At 46.5% G+C, this 25133-nt stretch overlaps 1 protein-coding gene across 12 annotated transcripts in view; it reads right to left on the minus strand.

The window, feature by feature from the left end:
* Positions 1–25133, minus strand: part of TRERF1 (transcriptional regulating factor 1) — a 250496-nt gene that overhangs the window by 182793 nt on the left and 42570 nt on the right. For 2 of the 12 annotated variants that reach the window (XM_032648285.1, XM_032648290.1), the window contains exons 1-2: positions 18457–18631; positions 17948–18035 (exon numbers count right to left, since the gene is read on the minus strand). The exons of 1 other annotated variant lie outside the window; for it this stretch is intronic. The gene's annotated coding sequence lies outside the window, so the exon portion shown is untranslated. Of the gene's footprint in view, positions 1–17947; positions 18115–18456; positions 18632–18664; positions 18692–18888; positions 18908–25133 lie in introns of those variants that run through there. 9 more of the 12 variants (XM_032648289.1, XM_032648287.1, XM_032648286.1 and 6 more) reach the window with 9 other exon arrangements.

Here is a 25133-nt window from a genome sequence, read left to right on the forward strand (position 1 = left end):
ATTATTAAAAAACAAAAAACAAGCTAGAATTCTATACCCGGTGAAAATATCCTCCAAATATAAAGGTGAAAAAGACATTTTCAGACACAAGAACTGAGAGAATTGTGACACCAGCAGACACATTACACGCACACGCACACACACGCACACACACACACACACAATAAGGAGAGACAAAAGAAAATTAATCTGAAAGCATGTACGTGGTTATATAGGGAGAAATGAAGAATACCAAAAAGAGTAAATATGTGGATTAATCTAAAATATTGTTAATTTTTAAAAACAATATCTTAGGGATTAAATTCTTATGATAATTTTATATTCTTATAGTCTCTTATATTTGGATTATATTTTATATTGTATTATGATAATTTTATGGGATAAAATTTTTGTGAGAATTAAAATCACAACAAGACCGCAAAAGGCAATATGAAGGTATAGGAGGTATAGAAGTCTAAGTGTTCTAAGGAGCTTGCAATGCCCAGGAAATGGTTAAAATACTACTTTAGGGTAGACTCTACAAAAACAAAAATACAAAATCACAGACAAAGCATCCAACTATGCAAAGGTATATATATTGAAAAAAATACTAGAAAGAAACCCCATTTTTTAAAACTGAGGTTCTATCAAGATGATAGAATACTGACTGGTTTTCATTGTCTTTATACTTTTTGGCTTTTTCAGTAGAAAAACTTTTTTCTCAATATTTGGTTTCATATAACACTAGACACTATTTTCTTATACTTGCAGGAGGTGAAAGTAGCCTTCATTTTCTTATAAAGGTTCAAAAAGAAAAAATTCCTAGAAAATTGAACCAAGACCCTGCATTTCTGCAGTAAATTATTAGCAACATTTATTCTAAAAATACTGTTTGTCTACCGATTACAGACCAGCTATCTGACATATCCTGTGCCCTGGGTGCGGAATGACTGGTCACTCACACTGGGTTTCGTGAGAGAGAGAGAGCACTCCTAAAGTCTTCCTTCTCAATAAGTATGAGGAAATTCTAACTTGGCAGAGTCGCTTTTGAGAGTAATTCAAGTCATCTGCATGGTCTTTCCACAATAGAAATCCAAAGAGCTTGCTAAATTAATAACAGTCATCAAGGGGCTTCCCTGGTGGCACAGGGCTTAAGAACCCGCTTACCAATGCAGGAGACACAGGTTCAAGCCCGGGTCCAGGAAGATCCCACATGCCACGGAACAACTAAGCCCATGCGCCACAACTACCGAGCCTGCATGCCACAACTACTGAAGCCTGTACGCCTAGAGCCCGTGCTCTGCAACAAGAGAAGCCACCACAATGAGAAGCCCATGCACCACAACAAACAGTAGCCCCTACTCGCCGCAACTAGAGAGAAAGCCCGCGCACAGCACTGAAGACCCAATACAGCCAAAAATAAATAAATAAATTTTTAAAATAAATAAATAATAACATTCATCAAGCAAGAGACGTTTGTACTCCACCTTGCAGCAAGAAAAAAACTGCGCCCCAGAAAAGGAATGTATATTGTTTAGAGAGTAATCCATGCTCACAAGAATGACCTTTTTTTTTTTTTTTTTTTTTTTGCGGTACGCGAGCCTCTCACGGCTGTGGCCTCTCCCGTTGCGGAGCACAGGCTCCGGACGCGCAGGCTCAGCGGCCATGGCTCACGGGCCCAGCCGCTCCGCGGCATGTGGGATCTTCCCGGACCGGGGCACAAACCCGTGTCCCCTGCATTGGCAGGCGGACTCTCAACCACTGCGCCACCAGGGAAGCCCAAATGACCATTTTTTGAAAATCAATAATATTAGGGCAGATGGGATGAGGTGGGTACTGTCATATGCTGGTAGTGCAAATGAAAATTAATTTTGAAACTGTGTGAAGAACAATTAGGAAATCTTATCAAGAACCTTAAAAACGCCCACTCTCTTTAACACAGTAATTCTCCTTTCCAGGAATTTAGCCTAAGAAAATAATCTGAGATGTGATCAAAGATCTATGTACATCTATGTTCTATCATCTTTGTTCATCAAAGCACTATTTATAATAATCAAAAATGATTTTTTTAAATTAATTATTTGTTTTTGGCTGTGTTGGGTCTTCGTTGCTGTGCGCGGGCTTTCTCTAGTTGCGGCGTTATTATTTCCAATAAGTGAAGGATCCTGGATTCAAACCCAAGCAGTCTGATTCCAGAACTTATACTTTTAATCACTAGACTACACTGCCTCAAAAAAATACTGGATGGAAATTATTAAAATGCTAACAGGAAGGAATATAAGATTCTTTTTTTTATAAATTTATTTTTACTTTTGGCTGTGTTGGGTTTTCGTTGCTGCGCGCGCACTTTCTCTAGATACAGCAAGCAGGGGCTACTCTTTGTTGTGGTGCGCGGGCTTCTCGTTGCGGTGGCTTCTCTTGTAGCAGAGCACGGGCTCTAGGCTCGCGGACTCAGTAGCTGTGGCTCCCGGGCTCTAGAACACAGGCTCAGTAATTGTGGCACACGGGCTTAGTTGCTCCGCAGCGTGTGGGATCTTCCCGGACCAGGGCTCAAACCCGTGTCCCCTGGAATGGCAGGCGGATTCTTAACCACTGCGCCACCAGGGAAGCCTGACAGGCGGATCCTTGATCAGTGCGCCACCAGGGAAGCCCACAGGAAGGAATTAAAGACAATTTTTATTTTCTTCCTTAGAACTGTCGATATTTTCTGGATTCCCTATGATCACCATGTACTATTTATAGTCTCCTTCTCCAAAAGAAAGTTCTATGTACTCTTTTCACTTACCATTTACACGATTTCAGTGAAAAAGTCTTAGCTCTAAAGAAGCTTTGAATCATGTCTTCTCCAGGCTTTACAAGCAGGAGAACATTTGTAAATCTGAGCATGACTTTCTGACCAGGGAAAGGGGATGAGCCAAGACTATGGACTCTTCCATTCCACAAATACGTGTTACCCTCTGGCTGACAAGGTGCTAATTTTTACGTATATTCTGCCCTTAATCTTCCCAATGACCCATTCAAGTAGATGTGACTATCTCAGGAAACAGAAGTTTAGGAAGGTGAAGTGACTTTCCCGAGGTCATGAACGCCACTCCAGCTCTGGTCAAAGGTCCACCAACCGTTCCCTCAAATCATGTAGAACAATTGGGGCAGAGCTGAGGGCATGTTCAGGCCCAAATACTACATCCCTCAGTGCTTCCATTTCCTCACTTGTATAATGGGGATAATAATGCCTTCCTCATGGAGTTGCTTTGAGGATTGAATGAGGTAACATACGTAAAATGATGGCATGCTTTTCCACTTACTAGGTAGCTGTTGCGCTTTGAAATGCATCCTATCCCCAAACATGCACAATGCGAGGTCACCACCGCTAGAACACACAGCCTCACCTTCCGAAAGAAAAGAATCCTCATGCTTCTCTGAACTCCACCATCCTGGTTCCTTCTTAACTATCTCAGAGCCACTGGATTGATCTCAGTTACATCCTAGACTCCTTTTCAAAACTCTCTTCTTAAATTTAAGCCCCCAGAAGTGTCCTCGGAGAAGAACCTGGCATGCGTTGTCAAAGATAGAAGGCTGAAACCCCAGCCTCTGTGCTCTGTGCTTCTGCTCAGATTTGATCATAAATTGAGACATGGGACGACCCAGAGTGAGACATTCCCTGGAGGGAAAAGAACAGGTGGGCACAGGGCGGAAGGGGAGGTGGAAAGAGGGCAGCCACCAACAAAGTGGAGAGTGGACAGGGAGGGTTTCCGAGTATGTGGCCGGGGGCCCCAAAAGGGAAAGGGATTGGGGACCCAGAAGAAGTGAAAGGGAACTCTTTTTGCAGTTTCCCTCAGATATGGAAAAGAGCAGCTAACATGGAAAGAGAAATGGTAGGAGGCCCTGACTTGGCAAGATGGTGACGCTATTCTTTTTTTTTTAAAGGACAGCTTTATTTTTTTTTATTTATTTTTTTAATTTATTTATTTTTGGCTGCATTGGGTCTTCGCTGCTGTGCACAGGCTTTCTCCAGTTGCGGTGAGCAGGGGCTACTCTTCGTTGCAGTGCGCGGGCCTCTCATTGCGGTGGCCTCTCCCGTTGCAGAGCACAGGATCTAGGCACGTGGGCTCCAGTAGTTGTGGCTCACGGGCTCCAGAGCACAGGCTCAGTAGTTGTAGTGCACAGGCCTAGTTGCTCCGCGGCATGTGGGATTCTCCCGGACCAGGGCTCGAACCTGCATCCCCTGCATTCGCAGGCAGATTCTTAACCACTGCGCCACCAGGGAAGCCCCGACGATGCTATTCTTTAACATCACTGCCACAGACTATGAAGTCCAGACCCTTAGCCCTCTTGCCCCTGTGCTTCTAACACTTTCCTAACTGATCTCTTGGCCTGCAGGCTCAGCCAAGCCAGCCTGTCCTCCACGCCTCTCAGAGTAATCTTTCTAATATGTAACACTGACATGACCCCATTGTTCCCACACCCCAAACCCTTCAGTGACTCCCGCACGGCCTACAGGGTCAAGACCTGTAGGCCATAACGGGGCACTGGCTCCCCCCTTTGCTTACTCCTCCAGCCTCATCACCTGCAAATGCCATTGAGAACTTCCTAGGTGCCAGGCCCCAGCTGGGTGCTGGGGACACAGTGATAAACAAGACATGACACAGATGAACAAAACCTAGTTCATGCCTTTAAGAAGCTGAAGCTGTCACTGTTTGCAGATGACATGATACTATACATAGAGAATCCTCAAGATGCTGCTACCAGAAAACTACTAGAGCTAATCAATGAATTTGGTAAAGTAGCAGGATACAAAATTAATGCACAAAAATCTCTGGCATTCTTATACACTAATGATGAAAAATCTGAAAGTGAAATTAAGAAAACACTCCCATTTACCACTGCAACAAAAAGAATAAAATATCTAGGAATAAACCTACCTAAGGAGACAAAAGACCTGTATGCAGAAAATTATAGGACACTGATGAAAGAAATTAAAGATGATACAAATAGATGGAGAGATATACCATGTTCTTGGATTGGAAGAATCAACATTCTGAAAATGACTCTACTACACAAAGCAATCTACAGATTCAACGCAATCCCTATCAAACTACCACTGGCATTTTTCACAGAACTAGAACAAAAAATTTCACAATTTGTATGGAAACACAAAAGACCCCAAATAGCCAAAGCAATCTTGAGAACGAAAAATGGAGCTGGAGGAATCAGGCGCCCTGACTTCAGACTATACTACAAAGCTACAGAAATCAAGACAGTATGGTACTGGCAAAAAACAACAGAAATATAGATCAATGGAACAGGGTAGAAAGCCCAGAGATAAACCCACGCACATATGGTCACCTTATCTTTGATAAAGGAGGCAAGAATATACAGTGGAGAAAAGACAGCCTCTTCAGTAAGTGGTGCTGGGAAAACTGGACAGCTACATGTAAAAGTATGAGATTAGAACACTCCCTAACACCATACCCAAAAACAAGCTCAAAATGGATTAAAGAGCTAAGTATAAGGCCAGAAACTATCAAACTCTTAGAGGAAAACATAGGCAGAACACTCTATGACATAAATCACAGCAAGATCCTTTTTGACCCACCTCCTAGAAAAGTGGAAATAAAAACAAAAATAAACAAATGGGACCTAATGAAACTTCAAAGCTTTTGCACAGCAAAGGAAACCATAAACAAGACCAAAAGACAACCCTCAGAATGGGAGAAAATATTTGCAAATGAAGCAACTGACAAAGGATTAATCTCCAAAATTTACAAGCAGCTCATGCAGCTCAATAACAAAAAAACAAACCACCCAATCCAAAAATGGGCAGAAGACTTAAAACAGACACTTCTCCAAAGAAGATATACAGATTGCCAACAAACACATGAAAGAATGCTCAACATCATTAATCATTAGAGAAATGCAAGTCAAAACTCCAATGAGGGGCTTCCCTGGTGGCACAGTGGTTGAGAGTCCACCTGCCGATGCAGGGGATGCGGGTTCGTGCCCCGGTCCGGGAAGATCCCACATGCCGCAGAGCAGCTGGGCCCGTGAGCCATGGCCGCTGAGCCTGCGCGTCTGGAGCCTGTGCTCCGCAACAGGAGAGGCCACAACAGTGAGAGGCCCGCGTACCGCAAAAAAAAAAAAAAAAAAAAAAAAAACAACTACAAGGAGATATCATCTCACACAGGTCAGAATGGCCATCATCAAAAAATCTAGAAACAATAAATGCTGGAGAGGGTGTGGAGAAAAGGGAACACTCTTGCACTGTTGGTGGGAGTGTAAATTGATACAGCCACTATGGAGAACAGTATGGAGATTCCTTAAAAAACTACAAATAGAACTACCATATGACCCAGCAATCCCACTACTGGGCATATACCCTGAGCAAACCATAATTCAAAAAGAGTCATGTACCAATATGTTCATTGCAGCTCTATTTACAATACCCAGGACATGGAAGCAACCTAAGTGTCCATCAACAGATGAATGGATAAAGAAGATGTGGCATATATATACAATGGAATATTACTCAGCCATAAAAAGAAACGAAATTGAGTTATTTGTAGTGAGGTGGCTGGACCTAGAGTCTGTCATACAGAGTGAAATAAGTCAGAAAGAGAAAAACAAATACCATATGCTAACACATATATATGGAATCTAAGAAAAAAAAAAAGGTCATGAAGAACCTAGGGGTAAGAGGGGAATAAAGACACAGACCTACTAGAGAATGGACTTGAGGATATGGGGAGGGGGAAGGGTAAGCTGTGACAAAGTGAGAGAGTGGCATGGACATATACACTACCAAACGTAAAATAGATAGCTAGTGGGAAGCAGCCGCATAGCACAGGGAGATCAGCTCGGTGCTCTGTGACCACCTAGAGGGGTGGGATAAGGAGGGTGGGAGGGAGGGAGACGCAAGAGGGAAGAGATATGGGAACATATGTATACGTATAACTGATTCACTTTGTTATAAAGCAGAAACTAACACACCATTGTAAAGCAATTATACTCCAATCAAGATGTTAAAAAGAAAAAAAAAGAAGCTGAAAGTCATGCTGGGGAGACAGACACAGAAAGGGAGCATTGCAGTCGAGATGGACAGTGGGATGGAAGCCCAGCCGGGCTGTTTAGGCAAGGCCTCTGGAGGAAGTGAGAGTGAGCCAGGTGAGGGACAATGGAGGGAACATTCCATGCTGAAAAACACCTCAGAGCAAAGTTTGTGAGCAGCTATCTGACAGAACTTCTGCACTAATGGAAATGTTCTACATTTACGCTCTCCAATATGGCAGCCGCCAGCGGTGTGTGGTTATTGAGCACTTGACACATGGCTAGTGCTAGTGGGGAACTGAATTTTTAATTTTATTTATTTTAAAATTAATTTAAATTTAACTCGCCATGAATAGCTAATGGCTACCACGCTGGACGGCACCGTTCTAGAGCATTCAACTGAGGGCGATGGAAAATGAAACTAGACGGGTAAGCCCTGAAGTTGAAGTGGTGCTGCAGTAAGGCCAGACTGTATGTGGTTTCCTGTACTCGCCAGGCCATCAGCTGTCTACCTGTAAGCCGCCCGCTGGACCCACACAATCCACCCAAGTACCACCTCTCTCTGAAGACTTTCCTCCTACTTAACTATTTCTGAAGTTTTGTCTTTTTCTAGGCAGGCATCACTGTGTATCTTACTTATGTGTCCTCGTAACAGTCCTCCACTAAACTCTGAGCACCTTCTCTTATTTGTCTTAGTACTTCTAGCCACTGGTAAAATCCCAGCCCATGGGAGGCAGTCAGTAAATGCCTAACGAACAAGTGAGTTGTCAGCACAGGGACCATAGCCTGGCAGGGATGGGGGGGGGAGGGCATTCACCTCTTCTATCAAAGATGTGAGCCCCTAAACTCGACCTTCCTTAGAGTGACGGCTCTGTCCAGGAGCTCGGGAAAGGTTCTCATGACTGCCTTGAGCACTCTACCCTTAACTGTCATTGGCAGGCTTTGGGGTGGCTCTATTTTCCCCAAGCTCCTAGAATCTAGAGACCTATACAAGCAAGGTGACTAAGCCAATTTCCAAAGGCAGATCAGGAGCCAGTCTTCGGAGTCAGTCCTAGGTCTGGAGACCAGCTGGGCAACGTAGCCCCTAAATGTCCTTAACCACGTTGCTGAAATGCTCGAAGCCTCGGTTTCCTCAAGTGTGAAGTAGGCATCACGTCTGCCTCTTACAATTGTTATGCAGATGAAATGCCTGACATATCTGCACGAGGCCAGCCACACGGTAAGCTGTCTGTAAGCAGTAGCTACTGCTCCTAAAGCGATGCGGAACCCTCACTTCGGTACCCCAAGGTATATGCAAATTCCTGAGCCCCTAAATCGGCTCTTCGTGATGCTCCCTGGGATGCAAGGGGTATAATCCAATCTGTGACTCACAATGTGTTGCCAAAAATCTCCTCGAGTCCCCAAGGGAAAATTTATTTTAATTCCGTCTAACTTTAAAAATTAAACAGTTCTCACGGCATTTTGGGGTGGCAGGGGTGAGGAAGAAGACCATGAAATCCAACAAGCCGCTTTTAAAAGGTTACAAACTGACTGGAGAAAGAAAGGAGAAGGCAGCTGGAGGGGGTGAGCACTGGGGGATGGGGACAATCCCCTGAGTCTCTGCTATTATTGAATACCCCGACCCTCAAAGCAGCCAAGCAGCCCCCTCCTCCACGTGGGCTAAGCTCCGTTAATGAGAAAGCAGAGCTCTGCCTACATTACCACAATAATGATTTCCCGGTTGCATTTTTACATGCCTGCTGCTTTATCACAGCAGAAGTAGACATATATTTTCAATAAATCCCTTCTCTCCTTCCTCCTCCCCAACTTGAGCTCTCCCAGTAAATGTTGTTCCCTCTGCACCCTCCCCCAACGCAATCCCAACCCCGGAGCACAATGAGTTCCACTAATCAAAACAGAAAGAAAAAGAAAAATGGAAAAATCACAGCTGCTGAAAAACAGCATTCGCTACAAGTCAAAGCCCTCCACATTTTTTCTGCAGGCAGCTTTTACTACTTCAAGGACACATCACCCCTCCCCTATCAGGAATCTTACGTAGAGTTGCTTAAAGGGGAGGGAGGAGGGGATGGGCGAAGGAATCTAATATTCACTCTTTCCTATTTTGACTAAGCCAGCACAGACAGAAATATAGATAAGGCCTTGAATAAGTGATTCAACAAAATGTCACTTATTAAAAGAGATGGGGGATGGGGCCACATTTGCATCTGAGTTAAACCACCCCAGCTAAAGGCTGCCAGGCCAGAAAGGCAAGGGGGAAGGAAACATTTCTCCAGTCTAGTCTCCTTCAGCGGCTGCAAGAGCTGACCCTGGTGGCAGAGAGGCCCGGATTTCTCCCTCCTCCAACGAGAAAACCGATGGGGAGACAACCAGAGAGGCAAAACCAAAGCAACAAAGGAGCTGTAAGCATTTATACTGTACTAACTAGCGCCAGGCTCTGTACTAGGTGACGGGGGTGCGAAATTGAGTGATGACCCAGTTCTGCCCTCCCAGGGCAGTCTAGAAAGAGTCAAGGACACGCCCAGTGGTCAGGATGACAACAGCCCTGTGAGCCAAGGGCTGCAGGAGCCCAAGGGCATCCCCCCTCTAGCCCACCCCCCAGTCTGGCCCCAGACCAGGCACACAGAGCCCTCAAGAAGGACTTAAGGAAGGAGTATGTGCACAGTGAAATTGCTGGAATTCCATGCTGGTCTCTAAGGAAGCTCAGACTCTTCAAAAGGAAAGAGGCCGCTGAATGTCCTTACCTACCCCGGCTCCCCTTGAAAACCCCTCCTCAGCTCACGTGTGTTCACCCAATTAAAAGAGAGAAGTGAACAAGTCCCAGCACTTGAGAATCAGCTCATTACGGATAGCCTTCAGTTGAATTTTAAGAGAGTTTGGTATCTTCCATTGTGATGACCACAGAGGGAACTCATGTGACACTCCTATTAAAACTCCTTGGATATGGGGATATATGTATAGGTATAGCTGATCACTTTGTTATACAGCAGAAACTAACACACCATCGTAAAGCAATTATACTCCAATAAAGATGTTTTAAAAAAAAGATTGAAAAAAAAAAGAACAACTCCTTGGGCATCGACTCCATTCTTTTTTCTTTTTCTGTTTTAAAAAGTCCTCCAAAGAAGCTGGGTTGGAGGCTGTTTCCCAAAGATGAGGAGAGGCTCTCAGAGCAGCCTCTGTTATACCCTCTGTAACAACAAAGAACCCTAGGGGGCCCTCAGGAAGCCTCACCCAGGTGGCAAACCTGCTCTAGGTCCCGTGTGTTCAAAGTCAGAGCCTGCAGACTAAAGGCCGCAATCTCTAGAAATGACCACAGAGGCGCTCCACAGAGGGGACAGGGCTGAGAGCAGGAGGCTAATGAAGAATAGCCACTAGATCTGTTAAAGTCAAGTTTGGGCTTTCATTATGAAGCAGCCTTAAAGCTGTGCGCTCCAGCACGAGCCAGACAATTCAATTTTCTGACAAATGTACTGCCCAAAACATGCTTAAATCATCTGAGTATTTCCAGCTAAGGTCGTTGAGTTCTAAGCCCCAAATTCCCAGATGATCTTCTTGGTCTCCATGGTCCTTTGCATATATTCTGTACCACATCTCTTATTGAATACCATACAGCATTATCTGAGAGTGCACAAAATTTGGAGACTGTTCAAATTCTGGCATTAAACTAGGGCTTTGAATGCTGGCTGGACATGTGACTCTGGGTTAATCACTTACTTATATTTTTTTCAATTCTACTTCTTGAGCCTCACTTTCCTCAGCTGTAAAATGAAAATAATATCTACCTCCTATGGTTGTTGCAAGACAGTTAAAACAAGACATGCCAAAGAGGCTTTGGACCCATAACATGCTATGTAAACACTGGTTATTACAATGATGTCACCCATTTCCTCTCTCGCTCTCTGATTTTTTGTTGATTATTTTCCCTCTCTGTGAAACCAAATTGATATCGGTTCCACTGATCTCTCAAAACTGATAACTTGTGTTTATTTTACAAACACAGGAAGAAGTCCTCTTATCCACAGGTGTGCAAAATCTCACTAACTGCTGAATCTAGGTGATGGGCACAACGGAGTTCATTATACTAGTCTGTCTGCTTTTGCGCGTGTTTAACGTTTTTTCATAGTAAGAATTAATTTTAATAAATAAATAAAGCATCACCCTCTTAGGCAGAGGCCAGAAGTCCAATTAGTAAAAAGCACTGGTTGCTTTTTAAAACTAGAAATGACTTTCCAGCATACACAGTAAGACTAAGGGCTAAGGACTGTAAGGTAGACTCAGCTTTATAGAACAGTTCTCATTTTCAAAACAAACTTGGAAGTTAAATGAATCACTGCTACGACCACTGGGCCACAGCTGGGATTCTTGGGTGGGTTCAAGGTTCCCCTGCACCAAGTTCACAAACCAAGTTTATTTGGACCTTTGAATAGGCAGGTCTCAAATTCTATATATGGAATCAGAGTGTGAACCTACACAGACTGGCATTTCACAGCCAGCTTTTCTGATGCCAGCCTTCCAGCAGTACGACCAGTTTCGCTGAAAGAAATCACAGAGGACTTGAAAACCCCAAACAGAAAGGGGCTACAAGGAGGGAACAAGAGAGAGTAGACACGGTGAAAGGGGTTTTTAGCAGAAGCTTTAGGGAACTGACGGCAGTTTTTCATTGGTTGTCAGGTTTCACATCTAAAAGGCGATCTGGCTGAAGATCACTGGCTGAAGATCACTGCACCTCGCTGCCGCCTGTGTGCAATGCCTCTTACAGTTTACATCGCACTTTGCGTACATTATCTGATTCAGTCCTCACAACTCTCAGAGAAGAGGCGACAGATGGTATCACCCTCTTTTTACAGATGCGGAGACAGACTCGGAGGCTGACTTGTCCAGAGCCATACGACGGAGCTGCACCCCAACCCAGGTCTTCTGACTCTGCTCACCCACTCACCTGCCATACAGGCCCCACCGTTGGGGCCACCGGGGCAAGCAGGGCAGTCTATGGCCTATTTTTGTGAAAGGCCGCCTGAAGTAGAAGCAGCCCTTTCGCCTTTTTTCTTTTTTTCCTTGCTCAAAACGTACAACACAGTGCCCACCAACTTTTGAACAGGGTTGCAAATCACAGATGTCTTCTCCCAATCATAGTTTTCAAATAAATCTAATGTAAGGCCCAAATTACTTTAACTGAAGACTCTTTTCCCCAAGCGAAAGAATCCGGTCTTTCCTTTGTACTGCTCAATAATGCAGTCAAATGTTCAGAAAAATGCAGTACAATTTTCTGATGCAGTCTTAACCCTTGTCGTCTCCGGCTGGTGTCAAAGCCCGAGCCCAAACCCCTGCCCAAGGCTAGCGCGGCCTCAGCCTGGAGAGACAGAGCACCTGTGCCCCAGCACTGCTCCCCACCCTTCCCTCACCTACACCTTCACTCTTCCTGGATCTTCCCTCCAGTCATCATGAAGTGTTCCTCCCCCCGCCCCCACCAAGGCCAGATCTTCCCCACAGACTTTCTCAATGGCTTTTGCTCAGCTGACCCAACCCATTGCTCTTGAACAATCCCTCCCTCTTCACTAGTCTTTCCCATCATCACACACACAGACCAGCAGCACCGCCCCCAAAACCCTTCCCTCTACACACATGTGCTTCCAGCTCCCCCTCCATTTCTCTGCGCCCTTTCACAGTCAAATTTCGCCCCAAAGTTGTCTCCACATGCTACTCCCAGTTCTTCACTTCCTATTCCCCTCCCAACCCTTCCGATCCTGCTCTCACCCAATCCATTGCTCCATTCAAACTGTTCTTTGCAAAGTTGATAATGGCCTCCATTTTGCCAAATCCAGTGGTGACCTTTCTGACCTTAAACTCATGAAACGTTTAACACTCACTCCGACCCAACACACACACACACACACACACACACACACACAGCCTTTTCTTCTCTCAGCAGACTCCTTAGAGCACTTCATCCAGTCTCCTGGATTTAAATACCACCCCTTAGTTGATGGTTCCCACATTTTTATCTCCTGCCTGGCCATACCTCTGGCGCTGGACATTATATCAGACTGCAAGCTTAACATCTCCACCTTGAGTCTAACAGGCATCTCAAACTTAGCGGTGTCCAAACTGAAATCGCTTGATTCTGCTCCCCGAGACTCTCCCTCGCCCCCATCTCAGCAAAGAGCACCACCCATATCTACCCAACTGCTCAGTCAGAAACCTCAGTTATTAGATTCCTCCTCCCCAACCTCCACCAAATCCATCAGCAAGCCCTGCCCATTCTACCTCTAATAAGCATCTCACACCCACCTGCTCCCCTGCATTCACCTCCTGTCACCTCCCCACCTGGCCTGCTCCAAATGCCTTTTTATTGCGCTCCCCAATTCCACACCTGCCCTCTCCACCAATGCCACCCCCTTTAAACACGAGTTAGGGGGTGTCACTTCCCACTGCAAACTTCCAGTGGCTTCCCACTACCCTTCAAATGAAACCCAAACCTTTCCAAGGCCCCAAGTCCTGCATGATCATCTCACGCTGCCCTCTCTCCCTACCCCCTCGTCCACCTGTGCCTCTTTTTAGTCGTCCCCCCCCAAGGCCAAAGTCCTTCCACACAGGTCCTCCTCTCTCTGCCTGATGCTCTCTGTCTTCCCCTCACCCCCAATCCTCAGAGAGGCTTTTCTAGGCTCCTTTAGCTAAGTAACTGCAGGTTACTGCTCCCTGTGGTTTCATCTGAGCATCTACCACATTTTGCAAGATGTATTTCTTTACATGTCTGCCTCCCCTCTGGACTATAGGCTAGGCGGTGGAGTGGGGGATGGGTAGAGGAAGATGATTATGTCTTTTAATTATCAGTGTATACCCAGAGCGGTAACACAGTGCTTAGCAAATAGTAGGTGCTCAATAAGTAGCTGCCAATACGTACGCATGAATAAACCAGATCCCGTCACAGCACGAAAGTAACTGTTAACCTCCCACAAGCCCTTGGTTACCATTTAGGTACACAAGTTCTTTTTCCCCTTCCTGTCTGTCAAAAAAGTAGGTTTTTAACGTTGCTAAACCAACAGCCCAATAGCTCAGTATACTCCACTCATCCCCAGCTTGTTGTCTTCCGTGAGGAAAAAGTAAAAATCATGTTTCTTTAGTAAACCCCAATTAACCAGAAGACCCTACAAGCAGCTGTCTTGATAACTTAAACATCTTTAGAAAATACCTCAGAAGCTTTTTGGTGTGTATTTTCTTTAACCCAGAAGAGAGCCATGGGATCAAACTCATGTTACCAGGACTCTGTTACTCCTTAAGATGCCACAGTATCCTAGCTGAAAAACATGCCAATATCTGGACTCCAGCTGCTCCTGTGTCCCTCTCCCCACAAAGGACATCAACTATGTTTTAGTTTCCCTTATATTTCATTGGTTCCCCTCCAACAGGCAAATTCAGAAGTATTATTAATCCACAAGATTCCAGCTGATTCTCCTCCCTAAATCACACAGTTTTATGAAGTCAGAAATAAAACCAGCTGAAGTCAACTGCTTTTAGAGCAATCAGCACCCATCTCTACTGCCTGGGGTCTGAGCCACTTGTCTGGATCCTTACTTCTCATGTCAATGCTCAAAGCCAATAAAAACATCAAGAGCTTTTCCTCCAAAAGTGCCCGTGGTGAAATGTATGATATCCCAGAAGTGACAGTAATACAATATCATTATTTTGAACCTTATCACAAATATACGACCATATCCCAATTACCCACATGTGAATTCTCCACAGAAAGTGGGTAAAGCCACACTAGGCTTTCTGGTCTCCCACTCCTCCCAAGACTACCTCCCCCTGCTGCCTGGGATTAACAGTTCAATTAACCTTAGACTTGACCAGGCATAATTAGGCAGGTGAACCAGCTGGCTGGAGGGGAAAACTTCCAAGATGAACTGAAATTATTTTTGGTGCCTGGGATTATATGCCCCACTCTCTATTAGCATATATAATTGGGACTCAACCATGCACTTTTTTTTTTCCAAGACGGTGGCAGACTTTCATAAGCATTTTCTTGCATTTGACGGTCAAGATTACCAGGCCACTCAAGAGTCCTTTTTGGAATGCCAAGGTGTAAATCCACTCTCTCCATGAGAAGACAAAAAGAGAAGTTAATCAACTCACCCAAGTCCATGAGGCAATTTGGCCGTTGGCCCAGGAAGAGACAGACTGTGGAGATCTCTTGAGACTTTTCTTCACAAGACTGAGTCACAGAATTTCAGACATGAATGGAACTCACGGATCAAACCATGCGTTTTTAAGATAAAAACTCTGAAGTCCAGAAATGGCTAGACACTGATACCCTCCCCACTTTTTCCTCCAGTGACGCTGTGCTCCTGCCTTGAGAATAAAACCACCTTAAAAGTTCTTTGTCATTTTACAAATACTGTAAACTGAGCCAACTGCTGAACACAATTTTAACATGTTCTGATTAATCAATTTTACGGAGAATCCTCAGACTTTCCCCCAAAAAAACCTCTGATGCTTTCAATTATTATGACCAATCCACCCATCAGAGCAGGAGAAAAAGAATTTTAAGTAAGCTTGTTTCTGTGACCACACATTTTATTATATAAGCAGCAAAGAACACTACAGTCTGTCCCCTCTCTTACAGTGAAAGCTCCCACCTCGACAAACACCACAGGCCCAAGTGGGTTAATGGATGCAAAACTGAGTACTTTCCACACAGTTCATAGAACAAGTGTTTTCACAGCAAGCTCACATAAATGTTATGTGATATTACCACATGCCTGCTATGTGGAAGCCTGCTTACCAAGCTGTGAAAAGACCCATGCTTACTATGGAACCTGCAAAATTAATCTTCTCAGTGCCCATAAAGCAGAAGGGAAATGCTCTTTTTTGACATGTTAAGCTGGCTTCTTAAACAATTCTTTGGCGAAAATGGACATGCCTAAAAGGGCGGAGCCCAAAGAGGTGTGTCACTCCTGGTATCAATTCCTATAAATCAAATCCTGACAATATTTTTAAAAGAATGAATTATGATTCATGGGCCTTCAAACCTTTATTACCACAGAACATTCTCAGAAGAGGAAAAAAAAGCTACTGTGACTTGATTAATGGCCAAAGAAAGACAATAAAATAAATCCCATAAATTAAAAAAAAAAAAAATACTGAATGACCAGGACCACTCTTGGCTTGGAGGGTAGACATGTAAATAATTCCCCTACCTTGGGATAAACACACATAAAGTTTCTGTTTACCTTCCCAGCATATATATCAACCAGAAGCAGATTTCAGCAGGGGAAAAATAATAGCTAATTTGTTTAACGAATGCCTAGTTAGGAACATTTGATAAGTGGCAATAATATTGAATTCCCAACTAACTCAACTCTCAAGCTGCCAAAAATCAAATTCTCAATCTGGAAATCTGATGACAGAAAGGAAAGAAAAAAAAAAAAAGAAAAACCACTGTCCATGTAAAGAGATCATTTTTTTTTTAAACCCATTTTTTCCCCTGCTAGTATTGAGCCTGTCTATAGCACTGCAGAAAGCTTAACTAACTTTAGTTAACCACACTGCCTAGTGTTCACTCCCTGACTCTACTAAACTTGTCTGGGTTTGAATCCCTGGTGCTAAAATTATCCTGGCCAAGTTAAAACTCCTAGCATACTTACGGTGGCGATCATTTCATAATGTATAAAAATATCAAATCACTATGTTATGCAACTGAAACTAACACAATGCTGTAAGTCAATTATACTTCAATTAAAGAAAAAAAAAAGAAAAAGAAGGAAATAAATAAAGCTCCCAGGCTAATGAAGGTACCTGACAGCCAAGACCTACAACTCATCTGCAGAAACCAGTAGGCTGAGGACCAGGAAAAGAGGCACAGAGAAGCAAAGAGGGCTGGTTAACTAGTTAAGGGCTGAATATTCCTGGTTGTTATCCTTCCAGAGAGCACCAAAACCACATTTTCCATCACCAGACTGCTTTCTTGAGACAGTCTATGATGCAGAAGGTTGGTACCAGTTGGGACAACTTAAAACTCCTTTCTTAAAGCTCTGCTCCATGGCCTGCAAAAAAGTGCAAAACAGCCGGCATTTTTTAAAAGAACTCTTCAGCCATCCCTGGATCCGTCATTCTTAAACATCACTTCCATGCACTTCACAAGACAGCCGGGGCCATGCTGTTAGCAACCCGCTTCAACACGCTCACTTGCCAAAGCCGTGTCTAGTGTGGGGAAGAGTTTCCACAAAGCTGGCTCTAACGGGCCAGTCGAAGGCACACAGAGGAACCAGAAGTCATTTTCTTTTAACCTAAGGATGGCAGGCGCACATGCTCCAGCCCAGTGCTGGCCAGAGGCTGCCCGCCAGGTGCTCTCGGCCTCTGCCAGTGAATGAGTGGTTTTATGCTGTTTTTTTAACATCTATTTCTTTAGACCACCGGCAGTAACTTCATAGTCTTCCGAACTGAAGTTGGGGAGTCAAGGGGCAGGTTTACTCCCTTACACATTTCTCCCATCTGGGTGGCCACTTTAACTTCTGGGGAGTACCCAGCCGCCCAAGAGCCCTCAGGAGCGTATACATACACATATGCATCATGTCAAAAACCCCAAAAGGCACATCCCTAGGGTCCTGCGGCTTCTTGGCTGGAATAATGAAGGCTTTATAACAACACAATCTTCAGTTGCAAGCCCCCCCCTCCTTTAAGCCGGGGGTCTGCCAATTATAGCGCCCACCTCACCCCTCCCCCCGTTTGCTGGGATGCTCTGCAGCGCAGAGAGGGAAGAGGGAAGAAGGGAAGCAGAGAAGGCCCTGCTAACATACTGAAAGTAAAGAAGTGAGGGGAGACTTCTCCTAATCTGTCCCCCTACTTTTCTCTTCCCCTCCCCCGTCTTCTCACGGAGCATCCCCCAACTAATTTTTTAAAAATGAAACTTAATAAGCTTCTTGCCTACCTTGGCTGTTTCTGCAACAAGTGCATGGGCAATCCGACAAGAAGGCCAGTCTTCGCTTGGGGGGTGAGGATGGGGGGGGCGAGCAGAGCTGATGGAGTAATTTCAATATTAATTTCTGTCAGAGCCGCCTTCTCGAAGCGCTACTCACTTACAGTACTGCCCTCAGCCTGTAAACAAATATCGCTCCGCCAGGAAACATACTCCCCAGATGACAAGCCCCTCTCCCAGCAGGGAACCTGGCCCTTCACGCCCTCCCCCCAAAACAGCGTGCTCCCCCACCCAGGGTAGGAAGCTCCGGGTTTCCAGAGCACCAACCCACCACCTCCGCCACCACCCCCAGCAAGAAACTTACTCGGTCCGTCTACGCCTCCACCCTCCCTTCAGGAAATCTACTCTCCATATGCATTCAGCCTCCCCGCAGGAAATCTGCTCCCCCCCTCCCCCCTTCTATATACATGCACCCCCTCCCTCTCCTCCTCCCCACGCGCCCTCCCCGGCCAGAAACTTACTAGCGAGAAAGCGTGCAGGCTCTCCCGATCCTGGAAACTTACTCCCAGATATAGCGCCCGCCAGCCCCCTTTCCCGGCCCTGCTCCCCTTCCTGCCCTCCGCCGCAAGCAACTCCAAACTCTCTGCATCCAGCCACTCTCCCTCCCCGGTGGAAATTTGCAGCGCGGGGCCGCGCGCGTGCATCCACCCTCCCCTTCAGGAAACTTACTCCCCATCTGCATGCACCGCCTCTCAGCCATCGCTTAGAGGGAAGGGGGTGTGCTAGGGAGACAGAAATACATATGTATCTCTCGCCCCTCCCCCGGCCGCAGCCCACTCGGGGCCGAGCCGCTGTAACCTGGCCTTACCTTTTGCAATGCTCCCCACCCTCGCCCCCTCCCTTAACCCTCCTTATCCGCTTCCCGGCGCCCCCTTTTTTCACCCATTACCCACCCCTAGCAACCGTTCCCAAGCTCCTCTCGGCCTTTTTTTTTTTTTAATCCAGGATGCAAATTCCTCCCCTGTCAGCAAATCGACTGTCAAATTATTTTCTTGCAAAAGGAGAAAGGCGGGGTGGGGGGGGGGAGCAGAAGCAAAAAGGAGGGGAGGCGGGGGAAGGGAGAGAGAGGGACAGAGGAGGGGAGAGATATCCCTCCGCAGAGCTGGGTCTGGCCGCGGGCGGGGAAGCAGGAAGTAAGGTGTCCAGCGCCGCGGCCGGCGGGTCCTACGCCGCGGCCCCCGCCCGCGCCCCCTGTCCCCCGGGGCGCCGCGCTTTGGCCGGCGCGGGCCGCCCGGCGCATTGTTCGCAGCCTCCCTGGCGTGCGCTGCCGACCGTATCTGTGTGGTCTGCCTGTACGTGAGGTTGCACCTTTTGTAGGCTGGCGAGACTCTGGACATGGATGGGGCAGGGGGCGCGGACCAAGTTGCGACCCCGCGCGGGACCTGTCAGCCCCGGGGTGTGGCAGACTCTCTGGCAAGGCCGGAAAATCGAGGCCCGGGAGAAGGTGGCGTGGCCGGGAAGCTGCCGCCTGAGACCCGGACCAGTGCAGGATTGTTTCCTGCGTAGCCGTCCCGGTTATTGTATCGCGCCTTGCAATCTAACGACTGGGGTTTGGGTTTTATGTTTATTTTTTAAGGGGTTGCAAAGATGCCAAGGTCTAGGTGGGCTTCGGGGAAACGGTCTGCGCCTACCCCCCGCTGCATCCCGGCTTCTGTGGGGCTGGGAGAGAGGCTGAGGCTCCCGGGCAGGGGCTTGGAGGTTGGCGAAGCGCGCGGCTCCATCCCTCCGCCCCGATGGGGGCGGGGAGGGGGTGCTGCAAACAGCGCTGGAACTGCATCCCCCTGGGGAGGGGTCTCCATCTCCGCGGCGCTGAAGGCCGGGGAGGGAGGTTGCCTAGGAGAGGGGCCGGAACCGGGCGGCGGAGGGGAGGGGAAGGGGCGCGGGTGCCGCCGCGACGCGCGCCCGCCCCTCCTCGTGCGCCATGACTGTGGAACGTGGTGCCGGGGAGGAGGGCCGGCCGCCGGGGGCTGCCTGGGGCCGCTCGGCATTGGTGCGGAAACCCAAGCAGGGAGTCGCTCTTCGCGCAGTCTCCTCCTCCTCCTCTGCGGGGGAAACCGCTGCACCTAAACCGAGAGCAGCTGCGAGCAGGGGGCAGGGCGCGGGCTGAAAGGCAAGCCAAGGGTTCAAACCTCGGCGGCGCCATGGGAGCGAGAGCCCAACAGCCCCCTGGTCCCTCGAAGGCGCGGCCGCCCTTCGGTCCAGCCCGGGACGCCAGCACTTCCAGGCGGTTTCTCTGGTCCAAGGAAACGTAAACCAAAGACGGTTGGGCTTAAACAGACTACCTCGGGCCGGGTACGGGGCATCTATCTTAGGGAGGTCCCACAAGACAGCGAGCGTTTTTTGCTCAGGAGAAAGTTAAACCATGTTTTCTTCGGTATGGGAAAATCGTTGTGCCCCTTACCCCAAATCTTCGCGCAGTATAAATAAGGTGCTCCCTCTACCCAGACTTTCGCCACTGTCCCCTCACCCCACCCCCACTCGGGCACCGGGTGTGGACAGGGCGGGGGAAGGCTATATGGGAGCTTAAAGCATGAGGTCATGGACGGAGGAGGCTGCTGCCAAAAGCGGCCGAGGTTTTTGTGTATTTTGAGGGGTAACGGTTCTCCATTTTAAGCAGTGTTAAGTTCTCCCGCAATACCCTACGCATTCTGGGGCACCCGGACCAGAGAGCCTCCGAAAGAAGGGGGGGCTTTGCGCTGTTTGGCTCTTTGAGCTTTTGGCCGGTGCCCTGCCCTTTATGGGGCCCTTCCACATAAGCAAAGAAAGTCGAGGGACAGCGCACAGTGTCGTGGGGTTTGAGAAAGACTCAGATGCTCGGCTCCGCCCCGCCAGCGCCACTTTCCTCAGTCCTCGGTCATTTTCCAACCCGATTGCTTTCTACGATAGCCTCCTGCCCCTCTCCGACCCATTCTTCCCAAGTGGCTAGAAGAGTCTTTCTAAAACTCCGGACTACCCTCCTTCAAACCCCTCCCAATTGCTCTTAGAATAAAGCTTTGAAGCCCCCGCGCGATTTCGCCCCTACAGACCTCTCCACTCTCACAGCTCCTCCTCCCATACTGTAAGCGGGGTTGTGCTTTGTTCTGTTGTTTGGGCCTGGGGTAACCCTTCCCCCTCCACCTCTTCTTACTAACTCCTGCTAGACCTTCAGGACTTGACTCAACTGTCACTACCTCCAAGAAGCCTTCCTAAGTATACAATCTCAGCTCTAACTCCCTTGGGGAAAAAAGACCCACCCTCGACCTCCGGGCAGCCGGACTTTGCCCGGAGCTGGCCGCAGTGGCGGCCCTTTTCCAAGCGGAGGAGGCATAGCCAAGCTTGCGCGCCATCACTGAGTGGGGGCCCGACCTCCTGGGAGGGAGTTGACTAGGACAAAACCTCCAAACACCCTGTTTCCTCAAGAGACCTAGGAAAAGCAGCGCAGTACCGCCCAGAAACCTCAGCCCCTACACCTCCCACCCCCAGCACACACCCACACTCGTAATGCAAGGAGAGGTCTTTTCATCTAAAACTCTTCCCTGGGGCAGATAAGAAACCTGAGGCTTGAAGGGAGTAAGTGACTTGACCAGGGTCAATGAGGAAATTGACACCCTGGTCTTTCTTGGTCCTAAACTAGAAGGAAGGGTTTGGGACCTAAAGCATTGCTGCTGCACAGCCAAGGACGCCTGCATCACCTTCAAAGGACTCCTACATGCTTGGCCCACTGCCAACAGAGAGGTAGTAAGCCTAGTGGTTAGTCGTGCAGGCTCTGACCTTAGACGAGTTACTTCACCTCACTTGGTTCAGTTTCTTTGCCTGTAAAATCAGAATGATGGTACCTGCAGTGTACTGTTATTGTGAGGTTTTAATGAGTTCGTGTATGTAAAGGCCTTAGAACAGAGGCAAGTTCTTGATTATTTGTGAGTGGGGTTATGTGACCCCTCCCTTCCCAAGGACTCTAGAAAATCAGAGCCCCAGAGTCTTCACTTAGCATCAAAAACAACTTAGGGCCTAATAAACTGGGAAAGCACCCATAAGTGTACAGACAGTACATACAAAGACCTTAGTTAGCCAATAGATTCAGCCCTTGACAATGCATATGCTTGAAGACAACTCCAAATCTGGGAGCACTGGTTCTGGACTCTTAGAATGAGTGTCAGAGGGAGGATAGCTAAAGTTAAAATATTACCTTAGATCTTTGAAATCAGAGTCAAGCTGAAATAGTCTCATCCTGGTGCAAAACCTGACTTATGACCGAAGCCCTCCTAGGGCTGCAAAAATTGTAAGGGGATTATTATTATTACTATTACTATTGTCATTAAATCCTAGTTTTCCCATTCTCAGCACTTACCCCATGGTAAAAGAGGGGTTTTCTTTTTAATGCAATTCATTTTATTGGAATTGGTTTCATGCATTTACATGGTTCCAAATTCAAATAAACATTGAGAAGTCTCCCTCCCACCATGTCTGCTCCCCACCGGTTTTCCCTCTATGGAAGGTCAGAAGACATGTTCAACTGTTTTCCAGCTGAGGTCTCGGGAGAATTCCTTGGATGCCTACTTAAATTTTTATGTCCAGGGCTTCCTTCTCCAATCCAGGCAGAATCAACACCCTACTCCCAACCTCCCCACCCCTTCAGCCTCAATCCTACACAAGTTGTAGTAACAATGATGAGCCACAATTCCTGAGCTACTGACAAAAGCAAACAACCATTTTGTGATTCTTTCTCCTCCTTTATGCTAGGAATAATAGCTAAGGTTTACTGAGTGCTTTCTATGTGGCAGTCACTGTGCTAAGTACTAGACATGCTTTCTCCTATTTAATCAGCCCCAAACCATCATCATTAACCTTATTTTACAGACGCAGACAGAAGTGCAGGATCAGAGAGATTATGTAACTTGCTCCAACTTGCGCCCAGGCCAACCTGAGCCCAAACCCTCTCTCTTAGCCACTAGGCCTCTTGCCTCTCTGCAACACAGGGAAAATTCTGGTAGCCTGAAGGGGAAGGAGTAGAATGGAGTCTTTGGACTTAGGCAGGCCTTAATTCAAGTCCTGGGTCTGGCCCCTACCAACAATGAGAACTTGGGGAGGTTTCTTAACCTCTCTGAGCCCCAGTTCACCCACCTGTGTACTGGGACCATACATTCTTCATTGGTCAAATGAAGTGAAAGTCAAATGTGTGTAAATAATGGTTTTTAAAAGGTGTAGTAAACCAAATGCAATGTTTAGATCCTGTGTGGCTCTGATGTGAATACACCAATTGTTTAAAAGACTTTGAGATAATCAGGGAAATAAAATGTGGACTTGATATAGATGTTAAGAAATGGGACTTCCCTGGTGGCGCAGTGGTTAAGAATCCGCCTGTCAATGCAGGGGACACAGGGTAGAACCCTGGTCTGGGAAGATCCCACATGCTGCGGAGCAACTAAGCCCGTGCGCCACAACTACTGAGCCTGCGCTCTACAGCCCGTGAGGCACAACTACTGAGCCTGACTGCCACAACTACTGAAGCCCGCACACCCAGAGCCTGTGCTCCACAACAAGAGAAGTCTTGTTGCGTAATGAGAGGCCTGCGCACCGCAACAAAAGAGTAGCCCCCGCTTGCCGCAACTAGAGAAAGCCCGTGTGCAGCAACGAAGACCCAATCCAGCCAAAAATAAAATTAATTAGTTAATTTTTTAAATAAAAGAAATTATTTTGTTACATGTGATAATGGTATTGTGGTTAAATTTCTTCTTGAGTTCTTATCTATTAGAATGCATAATGGGGAGTCTGGGGTGAAAGTATGTTTAGGATTTATTTTCAAATAATCCAGCCCCCTCCCAAAAAAAAAAGATAAATAAAACAAGATTAGCAAAGTATGGATAATTGGTGGAGCTATCTGTTATACTGTTCACTCTACTTCTGCTGAATCTTTAAAATGATTCAAATAAGTCTGAAATAAATTTAAAAGTAAAGTAATTCTATTTTAAAGCACTGAAATTTAAAATGATAAGGCTTATTCAATTACTATGAAATGTTATCAGTAACTATGAAATTTTTTAAGTAGTTTGTTTTTATTGTAATTAGTCTTCATTTTTTATTTCTTAGTTTACACTTTTTCAGTACTGTTAATGAAAACAAACTATTTTATACATTTAAGTGATAACAAACATACATGCATAGATAAATGTATGTCTGTATACACATTTTTAGACAGTTACACATGGATATATGTATTTGTACGCACATAAAACTTGCCTGTGATCTAATTTGTGATAAATATTTACTATGAAATTTTTTAAATTGTTGAAATACAGTACTGGCTTATAGTAGAGATGCAAAAATGGCAATTTTGTTACTGTGAGACATTCAGAGCAACACTTATGTCTGGCAGGTAAATCAGGGAGGGAGCAGAAATGAACACTGCAGAGAGCAAGGTGGACATATCATTGTTAAGGACACCACCCAGAGGACAATGTACAGGAAGAAAAATGGCAGGACTGGGTGATGGAGGAAGAGGCAAATTAAAATTGGGAGCCAATTTTCCCTGAGAATGCATCTCCACAGAGCTACTTCAAAATTGCATGGATTAAGAATCTGATGCACTGGGCAAAATTCTCAACTCTATGCTTACCAGTTCTGTCACCCAGTCCAGAACTGCTCTGAGTTTCTTCCTTTGTAGTTTGGCTATAAGACCTCTCAGGCCCCTTCCAGCCATCTGGACTAGAAGTCTAAGCAATGCTGTTGCTTTCACAAGAGAAGGATCATTTCTGAGACCACACTGGTTATTTGCCTAACTCAAGAACAGATCAAAACTGAATGGAGGGCTTCCCTGGTGGCGCAGTGGTTGAGAGTCCGCCTGCCGATGAAGGGGACACGGGTTCGTGCCCCGGTCTGGGAAGATCCCACATGCCGCGGAGCGGCTGGGCCCATGAGCCATGGCCGCTGGGCCTGCGCGTCCGGAGCCTGTGCTCCGCAACGGGAGAGGCCATAGCAGGGAGAGGCCCGCGTACGGCAAAACAAAAACAAAAACAAAAACAAAAAACGGAATGGAAATGGAACTGTAGCCAATTCACAACCAAATGAAATGTTTCAGGCCCAGTGAACATTCTGTGTACTGTTCTAGGAATAATTTTTCTGTACTCTGGATTTAAACAGCTGGAATTATTTTTTTCATATG

This window comes from Phocoena sinus, chromosome 11 (genome assembly GCF_008692025.1).
Source record: "Phocoena sinus isolate mPhoSin1 chromosome 11, mPhoSin1.pri, whole genome shotgun sequence".
Taxonomy (NCBI): domain Eukaryota; kingdom Metazoa; phylum Chordata; class Mammalia; order Artiodactyla; family Phocoenidae; genus Phocoena; species Phocoena sinus.